The sequence below is a fragment of the Eucalyptus grandis genome, chromosome 3 (genome assembly GCF_016545825.1).
Source record: "Eucalyptus grandis isolate ANBG69807.140 chromosome 3, ASM1654582v1, whole genome shotgun sequence".
NCBI lineage: Eukaryota > Viridiplantae > Streptophyta > Magnoliopsida > Myrtales > Myrtaceae > Eucalyptus > Eucalyptus grandis.
Genome location: NC_052614.1, coordinates 52,479,567 through 52,498,294, shown reverse-complemented (window position 1 = coordinate 52,498,294; position 18,728 = coordinate 52,479,567). Strand labels below are relative to the sequence as shown.

The 18,728-nt window shown below is 37.4% G+C and overlaps 1 pseudogene; it reads right to left on the bottom strand.

Annotated features, from left to right (window-relative positions):
- Positions 1-13,352: 13,352 nt before the first annotated feature.
- On the bottom strand, positions 13,353-17,223 carry LOC120291954 (annotated as a pseudogene).
- Positions 17,224-18,728: the final 1,505 nt, after the last annotated feature.

The window sequence follows — 18,728 nt, the reverse complement described above, 5'->3', positions numbered from 1 at the left end:
GAGTGCCGGATGCCTGGTGGCCTTAAATGGCTAAATGCCGGAGGTTTTTCTCACGATGCCAGGATGGGGTGCGAGTGTAAAGTATGAGATGAAATTGATGGTCCCGAGAAAGAGTGATGTGGTGATCGAATTGAAAGTTAAAAGTGGGAATTGAATCATGCATATATGATATGATATGATGATGATCACCTATGGCATGATGACTTGCATATATGATATGATATGATGATGATCACCTATGGCATGATGACTTGCATATATGATATGATGATAATGATCACCTATGGCATGATGATATGCATATATGATATGATGATGATCACCTATGGCATGATGACATGTATGTGATATGATTGTGATGAAGATGTATGATGGTATATGCATGGCTTCAAGGTAAGTATGCTTGGATGCATGAATGGCATGTATGATGTTGTGATTGTATTGTATGATGCATTGAGTGGTTATTGGATCATTTACCTACTGAGTGGTTGTACTCACCCCTTTGAGGACCAACATTTCAGATTAGAAATATGCCGCTTCCTACCGTCACGCGAGGTACCTTCTATGGCCTCCCATCAGATGTAGAAGTAGAATGTACGAAGATCGACTGCGTCACCGTCCCTGGATTGACTTTTGTGCGAGTGCGAGTGCTGGTTATGTACGATGTGGGCCTGGCGAGGCCCAATCATCCAGGAATTCCTGTCGTTCATGTTCGCCGAGACGGAGTGTTTAGGAGGATGTTGCCGCCACCACCACCCGACGCGCCGGGATGGGTGTGATGGTTGCATGAGAGGTAGAGAGCTGGAGTTTCTTTTTGGGAGTAGCATAGCCACTGTTAGATGGAGGACGTCATGTGATTTCTTTAGGGGTCGTAGTATCTTTTTGGGATGTGGCCAAGTGTAGCTGGAAATCTTGGCTTTCTTTTGTTGTATCAACCCGCGAAAGATCCATCATGAAAAAATGTAAATAAAAGTGGCATGGCTCTATCTTTTCCTATGGTATTTAGTGGTGTGCAATTGTATCATGGTTGTTAGGAGGGAAAGATGGCGATATTATATTTTGCTTCCGCTAATGAGTCGCGCTCGGACCGTTTTCAAAAAAAAAAAGTCTATGGACTTCGACGCTTCTTCTAAGAGATGTAATTAGGTGTATCATTAGGTGCCTGTGGCTCCTAAGGAAGTTCGAGGTGTCACACTTGCGGAACTCCGAGTTTGTTGGGATGAGGTCGAGGAAAGAAGGATCCTAGCTTAGACTTAGTCTAGATGTCGAGATGCAGTGAAAGTGATTAGAAAAATACTTAGAACTACCCAAAGCTACTAGAAAAGCAATGCGGATAGAGACGCGGTCCTTTAGAATTTCAAGTAGGTGATCATTTCTTTCTTAAAGTGTCACCTATGAGATGTATGTTGCATTTCGACAAGAAAGGAAAGCTAAGTTCGAAGTACTTAAAACCTTTTGAGATCCTAGAAGAATAGGGAATTTAGCTTATAGGTTAGCACTTCCGCCCAAACTTGCTTAGGTGCATGACATGTTCTATGTATCTATGTTAAAAAAGTATGAGCTAGATCCGGTACAAGTGCTAAACTCTGAATAGATCGAAATGGACGACATAGTGTCGTATGTTGAAAAGCTTATGCGGATTGTGGATAGAAAAGAACAAGAGCCATAGAATAAAACCATTCCCTTAGTTAAGGTCATTAGGAACAACATGGGAAAGTTAGGAATCGATGAGGCTTCGATATCGGCATCTATTTAAGGAATTAGGTATGTCTTTGAATTTCAAGGACGAAATTTCTTTTAGAAGGAAAGAGTTGTGACATCATCAACTCGAACCCCTATCTAGACCACAAGGAATGGACTAAGGATCAGTACATCAGTAACGAGGATAAGTTGTGACTTAATGCTAGTAATTGTTCACAAGTCGACTAACTAATTAAGGGCAAGGCAACTCAAGATCAGGGTTGCGATAGAGCGAAGTGATTGATTGTGAAAGGACCATTCGACCATAAGAATTGTTATGGGCAATCACGTGCCATCATGAATTAGTTATTGGATGGGTATAGATCGATTCGACTCAAGTATATACCGATCGCGGATGACGCTACACAATCAATGTACTATTTGTAAATGACCCTAATCTAATCTCAAACGACCATGAGTCGGGGCAAGTTGATCGATCCTACTTGATTATATGACAACCAAAGATTATTCATTGATCAACCAAGCTCAAAAGAAAGTCATATGTAAAACCTAGAACAGGCATCGAACTTAGTTCAAGTTTGATCGCGCAAATTCTGCCAATGCCGCCCATATTCACATAGGTCACATTAAAGCTGTTCTTGATTGAAACTTAGCCATGAACCTCAGTTCAATTACAAGTGTCGATTGTAGATGCTATCAAAACATTCCTATTCAATTGAAATAATTTTAGTGAACAGAGAGTACATTGATCGAAGAAATGCACTAATTTGAAGACATAGACTTTAGTGGACCTAGAGGTCAAACCAATTTAGCCTATTAAGATTTAAATTGAGATGAGACAAATTTTGGGAGACCATTCAAAGGGTGTAGGTGCCACTTCGGTGTAAACAAGGGGGAATGGACCATTTAGCCTTCTTAAACCTAGCCAATAATTGAGAAGTCAAGAAGAAATCTTGGCCCTTGAACTTGGATGACGATCTTGGCAAAGATGGAGGATTACATCTTGTCCTCCAAGTTTGAAGCCATCATAAAGAGAGAGCAATATTGTGATATCCGGACTTCGCCAACCCCGAATACTTAACAGTCCATGCCGCGTCGACAAGCTTGTCATCGGACTATGATGTTGGCACCACTCACGGCCACCGTTTCGCCACCACCATCACTGTACCGAACCACCATGTCTCATCACGTCCCCCGGCACCACCTCATCATCACGTCTCCGCCGTACTATGACAGCTTGACCATCACCTAGTCCATTATCCCATTAAAATTTCTTCTTCATGGAATGCCATAAGTGAGACCAATGTTTGCTTCCTTCGGTTCCTCATGCAATTCTCCTTTATCCCCATGCATATGTTCAATTGGTCAAAGAAAGGAGCAAAGAACTCCCACCGTTTCCCCATGTCAACCCCATCCGCTTCTCCTCAGAATAAAGACTTTGACTGCAATATGCAGCCACGTTTTTCCTCCTCAACCTGCCAGCGAATAAGAACCTTGACATAAGACCTCAGCCACGTTTCAGCAAATTCCTCAAAGTGGCAAAGGGAATTTCAGCCAAGGGACACGTCCACTCCACGCGTCTCCCCTTGGACTGCCACATAATCAAAGATTGTTGACCAATAAGAAGCCGACGCATAGAAGGAGACCGTCTCTCCTTCTTCCCGTACCTCCCAGCTTCATTCGTGCATCAACGTTCTCAATGAATCTTCAGCAAAAACTTTCACAACCTCATTCTTCTTTGCTACTCAACAAAAAGCTTGATAATATGAGTGTTTCAACCATGAAAATTCAGAATTTGACATGTGATTTTTGTGATGGAGGATATGTTAGCACAGAATATCAAGTAAGTAATACTTTTAAATAATCTAGTGAAAATTCTAACTTTGTTGGGAATTTTAATAGGTCACAAAATAATCCCTACTCCAACACGTACAATCCGGGATGACGCAATCATCCAAATTTTGCATGGAATAATCAGAATGTGACAAGACCACCGAGATTCAAACAATCATAAGAGGCAAAATCAAATTTGGAAGATAGTCACCAAACTTGCTAATACGACTAATGACTTCATCAAAAGCACGGATGTGAAATTTCAAAACCAAGAGGCTTTAATCAGAAATGCTGGAGATGCAAGTGGGTCAGTTAGCAAGCATGATGTCGGGAAACAACATGGTTCTTTGCCAAGCAACACAGAGAAAAATTCAATTGAAAACATAAAGGTTATTACCTTGAAAAGTCGTAAACAAGTGGGAGAAGAAGAGATTTTCAAAGACAAGAAAGAGGTGATCAATAAACAATCAAATGAGACAAGCAAGAGTAAACTTTTTCCAAATAATCCCAAGCCATATGTGCTGCCAATTCCATTCCCTCGGCGACTCCAGCAACACAAAATAAATAAGCAATTTTCTAAATTTCTTGATGTATTTAAAAATTGCACATTAATATTCCTTTTGCAGATACCTTAGCACAAATGGCTAGTTATGCAAAAAAATTTAAGGAAATTTTGGCAAACAAAAGGAAACGGAGGATTATGAAAATGTGAAGTTAAATGAGGAGTATTCAGCCATCTTACAAAACAAATTGCCTCCGAAATTAAAAAAAAAAATCCAGGAGTTTTACTATTCCTTGCACTATTGGGGATTCTTACTTTGAAAAAACATTATGTGATTTAGGTGCAAGTATTAATCTGATGCCTTATTCGGTTTTCAAGAAATTATGATTGAGTAAGGTAAAAGCAACTACAGTGTCACTTCAACTGGCTAATTAATCAATTAAATATCCGAGAGGTATTGTGAAAGATGTTTTGGTAAAAGTTGACAAATTTATTTTTCCTGCAAATTTCATAGTTCTGGACATGGGGGAAAATTTTGAGGTACCACTTATCTTAAGTCGACCTTTTCTAGCAACGGAATAGCTCTTATTGATGTACAACAAGGAAATTGATCCTTAGAGTTCAAGATGATCTTGTTTCATTTAATGTTTTAAAGCAATGAAATATCCATCTGATAATAATTCTTGTTTTAGAGTTGAGACAGTTGACAAGTTGGTGAATAAGATTTTTCAGGAAAATATTTTTAAAAATCCACTTAAAGCATGTCTAATTCGACTAAGGAAAACTATTTTAAAATGAGGAGATAAAGGAGTATGCAAATTTCATGGAGGCAATTCGACCATATTCAAGGCAAAAGGCAACTAAATTTGAGGAGTTGGGACAACACATTACAAAGCCTAAACCATCAATTGAAACGTCTCCAATTCTTGAACTCAAACCCTTACCTTCTCATTTGAAATATGCTTATTTAGATGGAGTTTCTTCTTTACCGGTAATTATATCATCTTCTTTGACAGATTTGATGGAGGAGAAATTGTTCAGAGTATTAAGAGAGCATAAAGGTGCAATTGGATGAAAAATAGCTGATATTGAGGGAATTAGTCATTCAATTTGCATGCATAAAATTTTGATGGAGAAACAATATAAACCAACTATCCAACCAAAGGACGTTTGAACTGAAGATGCAAGAAGTAGTGAAAGTTGAGGAAGGAATAGTGCTCGGGCATAAAATTTCTCAAAACGGAATAGAAGTCGATCGAGCCAAAGTGGAGGTCATTGCAAAATTACCTCCACCAACATCCGTGAAACTTGTTAGAGGATTTTTGGGACATGCAGGATTTTACGGGCGATTTATAAAAGATTTTCAAAAATTGCTAAACCTCTTTCTAATCTTTTGGAAAAATATGCTCCTTTTAATTTTTTTTATTGAATGCATGTAGGCTTTTAACACTTTAAAGGAGAAGTTAATGTCAGCACCAATTATGGTAGCACCAAATTGGGATTTACCTTTTGAACGATGTGTGATGTTAGCAGTGATTACACGGTAGGAGTTATTTTGGGATAAATGAAGAATAAAGTTTTTCAAGCATATACTATGCTAGTCAAACCTTGTCAGGTGCACAATTGAATTATTCAACAACATAAAAGGAACTTTGGTGATAGTATTTTCTTTTGATAAATTTCGTTCTTATTTAATTGGCTCAAAAGTTATAGTTATTCGACCACTCGCTCTTAAGTATCCGCTTGAAAAGAAAGAATCAAAACCCCGGTTGATCAGGTGGATTCTATTGCTACAAGAATTTGATTTGGAAATCAAAGATAAGAAGGGGACTGAAAATCTAATTACAAACCACTTTTCAAGAATTCCAAATTCAAAGGAAGAGGTAAGACCAATTTTAGAAGAATTCCCGATGAGAAAAAAATTTCCATCAAGTTTACAAAAATTCCTTGGTATGCTGACTTTGTAAATTATTTAGTAAGTAATGTTCTTCCTCCTGAATTATCATATCAACAGAAGAAAAATTATTTTCTGATGTTAAAAATTATTTTTGGAATAACATTTCTTGTTTAAAGTATGTGCAAACCAGGTCATAAGGAGATGCGTTCCCAGATGAAAGAAGACAAACATTCTACATCATTGTCATGATGAAGAGACAAGTGGCCATTTGGTACAACCAAAGCTGCATTAAAATTTTACAATCTTGATTTTATTGGCCTACACTTTTAAAAGATGTATACTCCTATGTAGCTTCATGTGATAGGTGTCAAAAACTAGAAATATTTCAAGAAAAAAATAAGATGCCCTTAAACAACATTATTGTGTGTCAATTATTTAATGTTTGGGGTATTAATTTTCATGGGACCCTTTACACCTTCTTATGGAAATTTATACATTTTAGTGGATGTGGAGTATGTGTCTAAGTGGGTAGAAGCTGTAGCATTGCCAACTAATAATGCTAAGGTTGTGGTCAAATTTTTGAAGAAAGATATTTTTACCCGATTCGGCATTCCTAAGGCAATCATAAGTGATAGGGGACACATTTTTACAACAAACAATTTAAAAGCACTTTTGATTAAGTATGGAGTCATGCCTAAAGTTGCAACCCTTATCATCCTCGGACTAGTGGTCAAGTAGAGGTTTCATATAGGGAAATCAAAAGAATTTTAGAAAAACGGTAAATGCCTATAAAAGAGATTGGTTAATAAAACTTGATGATGCACTTTGGGCCTATAGGACAGCGTTCAAAATTCAATTGAAATGTCTCCTTTAGGCTAGTGTTTGGAAAAGCTTGTCACTTACTAGTGAAATTAGAACATAAAGCATATTGGGTATTGAAATTTTTGAATTTTGATACGTGAGTCTATAGGTGAAGAAAGATTATTACAATTGAATGAATTGGAGGAATTTCGCAATGAGGCCTATGAAATTCTAAGTTGTACAAGGAGCGTACAAAAAAGATGGCATGACAATCACATATTTAGAAGAGAGTTTAAAATTGGTCAAAAAGTTTCACTTTATAACTCTCATCTTAAACTTTTTCTAGGAAAGTTGCGATCTAGATAGTCTGGTCCTTTACAGTTACATAGGTATTCCCATATAAAACAATTGAAGTTGTGCATGATATTGAGGTACATTCAAAGTGAACAGTCAACGTTTGAAGCCATACTTTGAAGGTGGTTACAACATGCGTAAGACCACCATTGAACTTCATCCTCTAGAATAGCGATATCTGAGATAGTTTGGCTGAAAACTATAAAGCAAGCGCTTCTTGGGAGGCATCCCAAGCACTTTAATTATATTTTTTTTTTTATTGTTAAGTTTATGTTTTGCAAAAAAAAAAAAAAAAAAAAGGAGATTAACTTTTATCTGTTTTATCCAGAGTTAATTTTTTAGGAATCATCTTGCAAGAGTTTAATCATCAAGGTCATCTATGGACATATCCTACAATCATGGGAGTTTTCTTCTTCCTCTTTCCATTTTTGCATTGAGGACACTGCTTCATTCAAGTTTGGGGGAGACAAATTTATTTTTTTGGATAATTTTTTTATCATGATTGCTTTCTTAGTTGTGAATTTTTACAATTCTTAGGAAAATTTAAATTTTATTTAAACTTGCAATTGATGTGAGTTAATTTTAATTCTAATTATGTTGATCCACTTACTGAGCACTAAAAGTCCTTAATTTTTGAATTATGTGTAAATCTAAATAACATTCATGAAGTATCTGAGAAAATGATTTAAGCAATTTTGGATCAATTGAGCCTTTCAAGCTAACCATGTTTATTTATCCCTTGTCACCCGTTGAGCCTTAATTATTACCCAATTTTTTCATTGCTTTTATATGTTTAGCCTAGCCATTATCAATTATTATATCATTGTCCCATGCCCTATGAACACGTTGATTTTCTTTAGGATAAAAGTATCTAAGCATGATAGAAATTTAGGGAAGAATGATAGAGTAAAAAAAAAAAAAAAAAAAGTGATTGCAATGGTTGTTTTGGGGTGTATTAAAGAAAATTTGTTTTTATGGTTCCTTATCCAACTTTCAATTGAATGAGCATTTTGGATACTCAATAGGTTGGAAACTTCACGTTATATTAGGAGGGACTTTAGGAGAAACTCTACCATAAAGTAATTCAAAAAAAAAAAGAGAAAAAAAAATGAATGATGATATATGGTGGTAGAAAATTATCTTGAATGAGTGAAATTGGATAGTGACATTGGCTCTAATTAGATCCTAAAATCATCTGATTTACTCCTTGATTTTATGCGCAATTGCTTGAGCTTGGATATATCCTCTAAATGGGAGAACATTGAGAGCAAAGAGAGAGAAGCTAAGTTTTTGTTAAATCATTTTCATTCTTCTAAGAGTTTTTCGAGTATTTTGAAGAGAATACCAAAAGTGATGACAAAATTCTTGTTCTTTTGATTCAAGATGCCGGGTTTGATTTATATTTTTATTTATTCTTCTACTATGCTCTAATTTTATTTTGTTAGGCTACGATATAGCATAACCATGATGATGTGAATTTTATGATTTTTATATTTTACAATTGATTTCATTCATGAGTTATTTATTATTTAATACTTTTGAGTGACTAGCCACCACTTGAATGATCTCGATGTGCATGTTTGAAACTAAAGTAATAATATGCAGTTGCTCATTATAATATATAAGTATGAATTAAACATGGATAGAGATATACCGCGTTATTTATGTAGCTTTGGGTGATAAGGTGATCCAAAACTCATTTAAGCCGGGAATATTCATAGTTTTTAATGCACTTATGTTTTTTTAATTCACATAAAGATATAGTGGATTAAAAAACTGAGTAGGCTTACTATACCTAGAGATAGGATAGTAAATAGGTTAGGAAAATCCGCTATCACATGTTTGATATCGTTCTTGTACCCAAAATAATCTGAAATTCATATCTAGTGATTATGGTGAAATCGGATACTCTAACATATTTATCTCGATCGATTTACTGCATTTAGTCTACAAATTTCGTTTTTAATTTATTCTTAATTATATTTTGATGCGTTAGATAAATTTTAGAATTAGTCTATTTTAGTATTTAATTGGTTTATTAATCATCGATCTTCGTGGGATGATACTTTTTCTCATAATTATATTACTTGTTCGACACGTGCATTTGCGTTTAATTTTACGAACAACGACGCCAAACATTGCTCTCTTAGAGTAATGCCTAAGGGACTCGGTTAGTGGGAGGTGTTGATGGATGAATTCTGCACTGTACTGATTTTGATTTTTACCTTTTAGAGGCTGTCCAAGGCTTTTAAGTGTTTTGTCTCATTTGGTTTTGTGACTTTAGATTGCTGATTTAGACTATAGTTGCAGAAAGTTTAATTCCAGAGTCCGGAAGTTAATAAGTAGACGATAATTGGGTCGTTGACAAATTTCACGTCCTAATAGGGTCACTAATCACGCGCGGAAATATCATTATAAATCAATCTAAGATTCTAAAGTCCATTAGCAAAAATGATTTTTTTTATTTTATTTCAATAGCCATACGATAATAAATAATGATAACACACTAATCTCGACATTTCTCGTGAAAATGATGGCAATAAAATAAATTCGTTTTTCAATATACAAACCTTCACGTACCATGGAATCATCATTTAACATAGATTTTATGTCAATTCATATATAATTTAGATGAAATTAACCTTTAAATGATTCTATAAATTAGATAACGTAGAATTCAGAAATTGCCTAAACGAAATAGTTAAAGTTTTCCACTAAATTAATAACCAGATACCTCATCTTGAAGCCATAAGATTAATATATTTATATATCCATACAAGTCGCATGAGCTTTATTTTCAAATTAATTGACTGCCTCATTACTGAGTCATTATTAGCCTTAACTACTAAGACCGGGTCATGATTAAGTTCACCTCAACCATCAAATTATATGATTGCCTCATTCAGGCATGGTGGGACGTTCTGATTTTTTATCCTAACCACCAGGTGTAACTTTACAGTTTGTGTCGAATTCTAACTCTTCTCCATACAAAATAGTATGGAGATAACTAGAAGGTGTATTTTTTTTTTTTTTTTTTACATAATCTTTTTTTTTTTCATTGATTTAACAATTAGACGAAGAATCTTGAATTGAAAGGAAAAAGATACAATTAGAGAGTCATATATGACCACAATGAGATCCTCCACCTATGAGTAGAAATTTCAAAATTTACCCATTAAGATAAATGATTAAAGCGATAGACCTAAACGTTGATTATACCGTTCCACATAATGCGGCAATAATGTGCTGAGAAGTATTGATTTGTTGATAATTTTGAAGTGTGGTAATAATGATTAAATACTTCCTCTTTCTGGGGAAAATTTCAAATAAAACCTTGAAGTAAGCATTTTTTTCAACATAATTCCTAAAATGAATCTTGTATCAAATAAGGTTATGAAATAGCCAGTTTCATCTCAAAACATACCCCTAGCACCTAGGCTGGCAAATTCTCCATCGCATCTTCAAAGTTCAAGTTGTGGTGGACATCCTTATAAGATTTTTGAAAACTCTATCCAATTGAAGAGCTGTATAGTTTCCTTAAGTTTTGCTTATTTTCTCCCTCGGTATTATGAACAAACACGAGTTGATTTTGGCCATTTCAATTCCTTAGATGGTGAAAATAATTTAAACAAAGTCCCACAACAATGTAGGAAGACTACATAAGTGGAATCGGGCCGATAGAGAATTCTCATGATAGCAAAATCTAAAAGATATCAATATGATGCGAATGAATAAAGAGAAATATATATATATATATATATATATATATATTAATTTCTAACTAATATACCATATTTTCTTTCATTTGTAAACTTTGCGCAAATAACGTCGACCACATTAACAATTTTTAGAGAAGGGAGATGATGTTTGAAAGTACTTAATGACTTTTTTTTGTCTAGACATTATCATAATAATTCTTGGGAGAAGAATAGTGTAAGTGTTATAACTTTCATATGATGCTCATTTGAGGGTCATAATTTTATTTTTGGCTCTCTTATGATACATTTGGTAATATTTCTGTTTGAAAAATAATTTCTTTTCAGATATAATATTTTTCTATTTTTATTCTCTATAATAATTTCTAAGTAAAAGAATGCATTTGGTAATTATACAAAATTTATATTCTTCACATAGAAAAAGAATATGAATATGTTTGGTATGATTCACAATTTTTTATTTATTTAAATTTTTTGATAGTTTTTGTGGATTTCTCCTTTTTCCTCTTTTTTTCTTGCTTTCAGCGGCCACCACGTGACCAGTGACCAAGGCCAATGGCAGTGGCTAGCAACAGGTGGCCGACCATCGGTTGGGGGCAATGGACAGCGGGGGCGAGGGAGCAAGAAAAATGAACAAAAGAAAACTTATTTTTAGAAATTATTCCTAAAAACAAGAAGCTACTTTTTCTAATTCTTGTTTTTGTTCCAAATCTAGTCTCTGGTTACTTTTCTATTTTAGGGAATAGGAAAATTAATTGACGTTACCAAATGGATTTATATTCTTTTTTTTTGCTTCAGGGAATAGAAGAACGGAAAAACAAAGAAATTGGAACATTAACAAACAAATCCTTAAGTGCCACATCAGAATAAAATCAATTATTTGAGTGCCATTTCCGGCCAATCATCCTGCGTGGATTTTTTAATTTTTAATTTTTTCCTTTTAAAATTTTTTTTTTTCCAAGGCTGATGCCTTTCTTACCTTTTTAGGGCCGGTGATTGACTCTTAAAAAATTCGAAGAAAAATTAAAATTATTAAAAAATTATCCATATCAATTTTAACGAAGTTATGTGAAATGATTAGTGTTCACATCAAATTTTCCAGCGAAATAAATCGCTGATAGCACTCAAGTAAACAAAATAAAGTTATGATACTCAAGTGGATACTGTAAGAAAATTATGATATTTGCGCTGTTCTCATCTCAATTCTTGGGCTATTTACACCTTTTTTTTTTTTTCCTATTGTTGTTGAGGATTTTCCGTAAGTTTGAACTTTCGAAGATGTGACAACAGGTGGAGTGATTTTCTTTTGCACCCTTCTTTTGCAGGGTACACCTTTGATCAGGAGCCTTAGTCAAACAAAAAAGCAGCTGATTTTGCAGACAGCACCAACAGCTGATTTTTTATTCAATATTCATTTTGAGCGTCATCAATCAATGACGCAGAAACTTTATTGATTGGGCCATGCTTACCCTCTTCAGTGTCTTCAAAGGGTTGACAGAACCCTAAATGTCGTATCATTCCTCCATAGCTCTTTTGCCCGCATGATGCAAGACCCAGTTTTATATTTGAATAGTAACCCAGTTTTATAAGTCGGCAGGAAGAACTTGTTAGGGATTCTTTAAGCTTAATTTGAGCATATTCTGCTACCTTGTTAAGAGCTCGTTGCCTCATGGTTAATGACCAAACATGTATCCATAAAAATAGTGGTGGATGCATATCTAACTTAGGGAGGTGAGACAAAAATAATTGCAATACAAAACTCAGAGGAGGGAGGGGGAGACATCACAATCTTGTATAATATTGTATAGAGTATGGCACATGGTATGATAAAGTTTCAATAAGTAACAAGCCGTTGGGCTAGCAGAGTGATGTAGTCCGCTCTTCCCCTCTACTTGTCACTATATAGAAATATGAGAATCATTCGTGAAAAAGCTTGAGATATTATTTTGTTCATCGTAAGTGAAAAGTACAATTTTTTCAAGTGTTATTTGTATTAGGAAATTGATATGTATTTTGTAGATCATAGCCCATTTCCTAACTTCTAAAAGAGACAATTCCAAAAAAAAAAAAAAATCTGAAGGAGACCAAACTAGTTTGGTTAGATTTTTTGGCATTTCTTGTCTTGTCTTGCTAGGTATCTCACTCGGGCAATTTGCTTCATATGACTTTGTGTGCTCATGATGATATCGAAAATGGTTTGGGGTTGTGCAAACTGTCATGATATATATATATATATATATTCAAAATCACTTTCCCCTATTTGGTGTTATAGTTTAGTTCATTCTTGCCTCTTTTGTCATCCTAGAAACTTGCCAGGAATTGCTCATTATATAGACCCTCTAGCCCTAGTGATCATCCTTTGCCTTCGTTGGAATAGGTGGTTACATTTGCCATCTAATATTATACTCGATGCAAAATTGCAGAGAGGATAAACATTTGGGCACATGTTCTTTCTTTTTCAGACTAAGATGACAACATTCAACAGTGTTTTCACAAATCGAAAAGTTTACCACAAAAAAGCAGAATTAAGATTGTACCAGAAGATTACCTACAGTTCAGGCTCAGGCTGATTGATGTAACAAATCCAATTAAGCCTTTTTGTTCAATAGTTCAGAGAGTATGCTATGAGTCCCAAAACCTAGTTCATAGTGCAAACATTTCCCAATATCATGATAAGCTCTCTTGATCCCAAAAATGGTTTCTGAATTCTCTTATCCTGAAAAATCAAGAACTTCTCCAGGCGCAGTAGCCTGAATACCTATTCTATCAACATAATCATGAAAGATAACAAAAAGGTCTAAGTTAGGGATTGATGCATAACAATTCGGACAAAAGAAGTAACGACCTTAGTTTGATGTCGGGAAAAAGTGATTGCGAATCAGAGAGTTGCATCCATCTGCAGCGACGAGCAAATCTCCGTCTACTTCCGCAGTTTCTCCGATGTCAAGGACTTGGGCCCTGATTTTGACCGATCGCTTATCATTGGAAACAGAGAAAGAGAGGAGAACATGGCCCCACAGGAATATTTCTGGTGGCAATGCAGAGAACAGGTGGTCATGCAGACTGGACCAATGTGCTGCCCTATGATTGAAATTCTCATCTCTTGCTAGTATCTTCCTGGATTTCTTGTCATTGATTGCTTGGTTCTAGCACAAATAGGCGCATAACAAGTTTGGTGAGAACCAGGATACAATTTTGAGTGCCACATAACAAGCAAGATCAATTTCTATATGTTCAACTACAGAAAAGGAACAGGACCCATATCTCCTGGAATAGCTTAGCATCTCCTCTCAGCGTCGAGCAAAGCAGGAACTTGACAATCAAGGTGCAAGAAGAAAGACATATTCTGCGCCAATTCTTTAGTAGCTGCGATCTTAACTTCAAGGCATATAATAATTCAAACCTTAGGAAGACTTGGAATAGACTAAGTTGATCATATGAAGTTCCCTTACAAGTCAATGGCGAGAGGGGAGGTGATGTCATGGAGTAGTTCAGGGTGTCCTGTCATGCCCATCGAATCTTTACTTATCATTTGGTCATTCGATTATGACATCTTAAGAGACATCGCCGACCCAAATCGTAATAACATTAAAATGCACAAGCAGATATGTGAGCAAATCTCCAACCATCAAATAGCAGGGATAGTTAAAATATAGTCATATATATATAAGCTTCATAAGTCATTATATCATACATAGTGGGTTCAACATTAAACAACTAGCTTCACATATTCGACATGGATAATCGCTCCGCCACGCCTCCAAAAATGACTTGGGGGTAAACCTACGCCTCTAATACTACGAGAGTGATCCAAAAAATGCTAACAACCCACACCACTACCTAAGCTCCTATGGCCTCCAGCTCCTTGAAGATCAACTCGGTGTCGGACTTGGGGTTGGACACTTCCCCATTGGGAATCTGCCTATCCTTGGCATCCCAACTAATGCCTTTCCCAGAGCCTCCGACATTGGGTGGACTGTCTGAGCTGTGGATAGGACCATGACTCTCATTGCCCACCCAAATATATCATGCCACAAATTGGTGTGGCACGAGATTAGGCAAACCCTCATCAATCCAGGTGGTTGTGACATATTGCGTGTAGTGCACGTTGACTATTCCCACTACTAGGTACTTCGTAACCTCCTGACTACACTCGATAGGGAGGCAAAAATGAATCTGACGGAATGGTTCAGTCATTCTTAGGGCCTGAAAACATTTCAACAAACAAATATGAGATAAGTTCAATGAGTGAACTTCCTAGACTTCGCGTAGGGAAGTCATTCACCTCGGAAACGTCCTAAACATGCAAATATCTATTGATGGGGAAACATGGCAACACACTTCTCATTTTACTCTTATTGATCTCATAACAACTTATCTACTATATAAAGCCATCAAAGTAGATGCATAGGCCATTTTTTAACATAAACTTCATGTTGAGACAACATATGAATATGCATTATGTCACGCCCCGATCCTCGGGCACGCACCCATCCCTCACCTTGGTCGATTTATAGTGACGTCCCAGGATGCATCGCCGACCCCTTCAATTTTAATACGCATGCGGAAATATATAACCCCAGACAATAAAATAATAGGATAGGAAGTAGGACTAATTTCTAACTTTCAAAAACAACCACACTTATATACATTGCAAACCAGTGCATATATATATGAGGTGAACTACTAAGTCGGATTCAACATAAACAAGTTGAGAATTAAGGTTTACAAGCAAGGGTGAGGGTTCCACAAACTATGGGTCCTCGTCCTCCTCTCCATCATCCTCTACACTCCAACTGGAGCCTTCAGCAGATTGCATTGGACTTCCGAGATCTTTAAAATCTAGGTCTGCTGCATCTAGGGACCTAAAATGTTATTCCATAATCGGGATGAGACTACGTCTCGGTAAACTCTACCCCTTAAGACCTGATTAGGAAGCCAATACACCTTAGGCTGCATAAGCACAACACGAGTCAGAGGACTTACCTTGGCCTCAGTTCCATCCTGCAAATCAGCATTATTTATAGATGCTTTATATCACATCAACCAATCATTGAATTACGTCATCACGTCAATTTAGAACTCAGATCGAATCATCGATCAATCAACTTAGTCAATTACATGTCATCTCGACCATTTCTTGGTTGGCCCATCTCATACTATCTATAAGTCCGTTCATATCAGGACTGCTCGCTCTAAGCTGATAAATAAATAGTATAGCTCGCACTAAGCTGATAGGGTTAAGGTATATTGTGACATCCCGATTTTCCAATTCTATTTTCCATAAATTGAGACAGGCATTTCGTTGGCACGCATATAGTTCTTTTCCTTGAGTCGGCCACTCATGTGGAAACTAGTCTATCGGGTGAAGCTGTTAAGAGTTTCTAATGCATCAGACTCGAGAATTTGACCAGGAAGCGATCTTTCGACCGAGTTAATCTGCAAGGGTCATTACGGCACAATTAAAATCGATTAGAGATCGGAGATAGGTCGACTCGGCCAGTGGGTGATTCCACCGGATCGCACAATTCTTGTCGATCGGACCGGACCGACTTTTACGTCGATTGGGTACCCTGTGTTCGTATTTGAAATCTTGAGATTACCCCGACAACCGAAAGTCGCCAATGTTTCAAAGATGTACATTGTGGCTTGAGATGATCAACCACAGGTCAAATGCATGAAAATTTCTAAAAGCTACTCGGTAGGTTGGGCCGCGCTAGTATCGTGCCAAAGTGAAATTAACCGTGGAATTGAGATCGAATTCAGAAATTGGAAGTGCGGGTGTGTCACAAATCATTTCAAGATCATTGAATCATCTTTGGAAGATTTTTCATGCAAGCTGAGCTTTTTAGCAAAATAATCAAGGAATGGCTAATTTGGCTCGAGAAATTAGTATGCCGCTTTTGGTCGCGCTGTTGGGATCTAAGTTGATTATATAGACAAGTGAAGATGTGAATTAAATTGTGGTGACATTGGATTAATTTTATGGACTTCAATTGGACTCAATTGGAAGAGAATTGATGAGAATTGAAGAAATTGGATGTACAAAAATTGGACCCCGACAGAAAATGAAATTGCAACCATTGGAAAATGTTGTGGGAGGTTTTGAGATAGTGAAATATGACATCACTTGGTGATGTCATGGTGTGGGGCAAGAATGGCTAGGATGTTGACAAGTGTAAGGTGGAGATTTGATTTCAAAAAGGGCACCCATCAACATCATCTTCAAGCTTGGGAAGAGAGAGAGAGAGAGAGAGAGAGAGGGGAGGAGCTGCTCGTGCGACCAGCCCCGACGCCGCCTCCATCCGCTCGACCGGCCGCCCATCGCCGGAGTTCGCCACCTCGCCGTCATGCCGAACCGCCGTTGGCCGACCCCCTCTCCTTCCCCTTCCTCTCCCGTTGCGGTCTCTCTTCTCCATCTCCCTTGGGCGCCGAGACCCGGCAGCAACTGAAGAGAAGTCCCGTCCAAGGCGCACGCCAGTCGGAGGTCTCGCCGTTCGCCGTCGCCGCCGTCGCGCGTCTACCTCGCGCTCGCCGCGCTTGGCGCGCGCCGCTCCGCCGCTTCGCCCGGCTCGTCGTCCCGAGCTGCTGTTCAGCTTCGCGCAAGAGCTGCGGAGCTCATTCGTCGCCGCCGTGCACCGCCGTTCGTCGTCGCCAGCCACCGCCGTAGCTCCTCCGCCCTTTTCGACCTGAACCGGCGCCGGATCTACCCTTCCTCGGCCTCAAACCACCATGGACAGCAGCTGAAAAAAAATGGGTGTGCAGCGGATGTTTGGCCCGTTTTGGCCGCCTTCCTGAGCCCGGATGCTCGGCCCGCCTTGAGGAAAGTCGATCCTCGCGTCTTCCTCGTCGTTTTGGTTCGCTCGGCTCGCTAATCCGGTGAGTTTAGCTCACTAAACCTCACTTAGAGGGTTAATTATGCTTTAGGTGTGCTTAACTTAAGTTGATTAAGCTTAGGTGGTTAATTTAGTTGATTTAATTATGATTTAGATTAAGATGTTTGTTTAATCTAAAGTATGTTTAATTAAATGCTAAGAGAGTTTATTTAAAGTTAAGCCTTGATGTGACACAAAATGATTTTAGTTTTGAATTATTTAAGTGCTTCGAAATTCTGGAAAATATTATATTATATTAATTCCGAAATTATTAAAATATTATTATTAAAAAAAAAAAAAAAACGGAAAAATTATTTTTGATCCCGGTTGTTCAGAATTTTGTGCCGATCGTTGCTGTGTATTCGGATTTTGAAATTGATGATTGGATATTATAAATTGAGCGTGGATCATGAAAAATATGAATATTATTATTATATTATTTTCGGAATAAATTTAATTATTTAATAAATTCCGAAAATTTTGTCAGGATCCTAAACTCTCAGAATTTCGTGCCGATCACTGCTGTGCATTTAGAATTTTGTCAGGATTCTTTATGAAATCCTAAGTGTAGAAATTGATGGGAGATTGGCTGTGATTGACCACCTATTAGAGGTCGTGCCCAGTGAGGCCGTGAAATACCACCTAGGAAAGGTCGTGCCCAGTGAGGCCGTGAAATACCACCTAGGAAAGGTCGTGCCCGATGAGGCCGTGAAAAACCACCTACGAGAGGTCGTGCCCGATGAGGCCGTGAAATACCACCTATTAGAGGTCGTGCCTAATATGGCCGTGATGAACCACCTATGAGAGGTTGTGCCCAGTGAGGCCGTGATAAACCACCTATGAGAGGTCGTGCCCAGTGAGGCCGTGATAAACTACCTATTAGAGGTCGTGCCTGATGAGGCCGTGATATACCACCTATTAAAGGTCGTGCCTGATGAGGCCGTGAAATACCACCTATTAGAGGTCGTGCACGATGAGGCCGTGAATTACCACGATTACGGGTCGTGCCGAGTGGGGCCGTGATTGCCTTTGATTGTTAAACCTTCCTA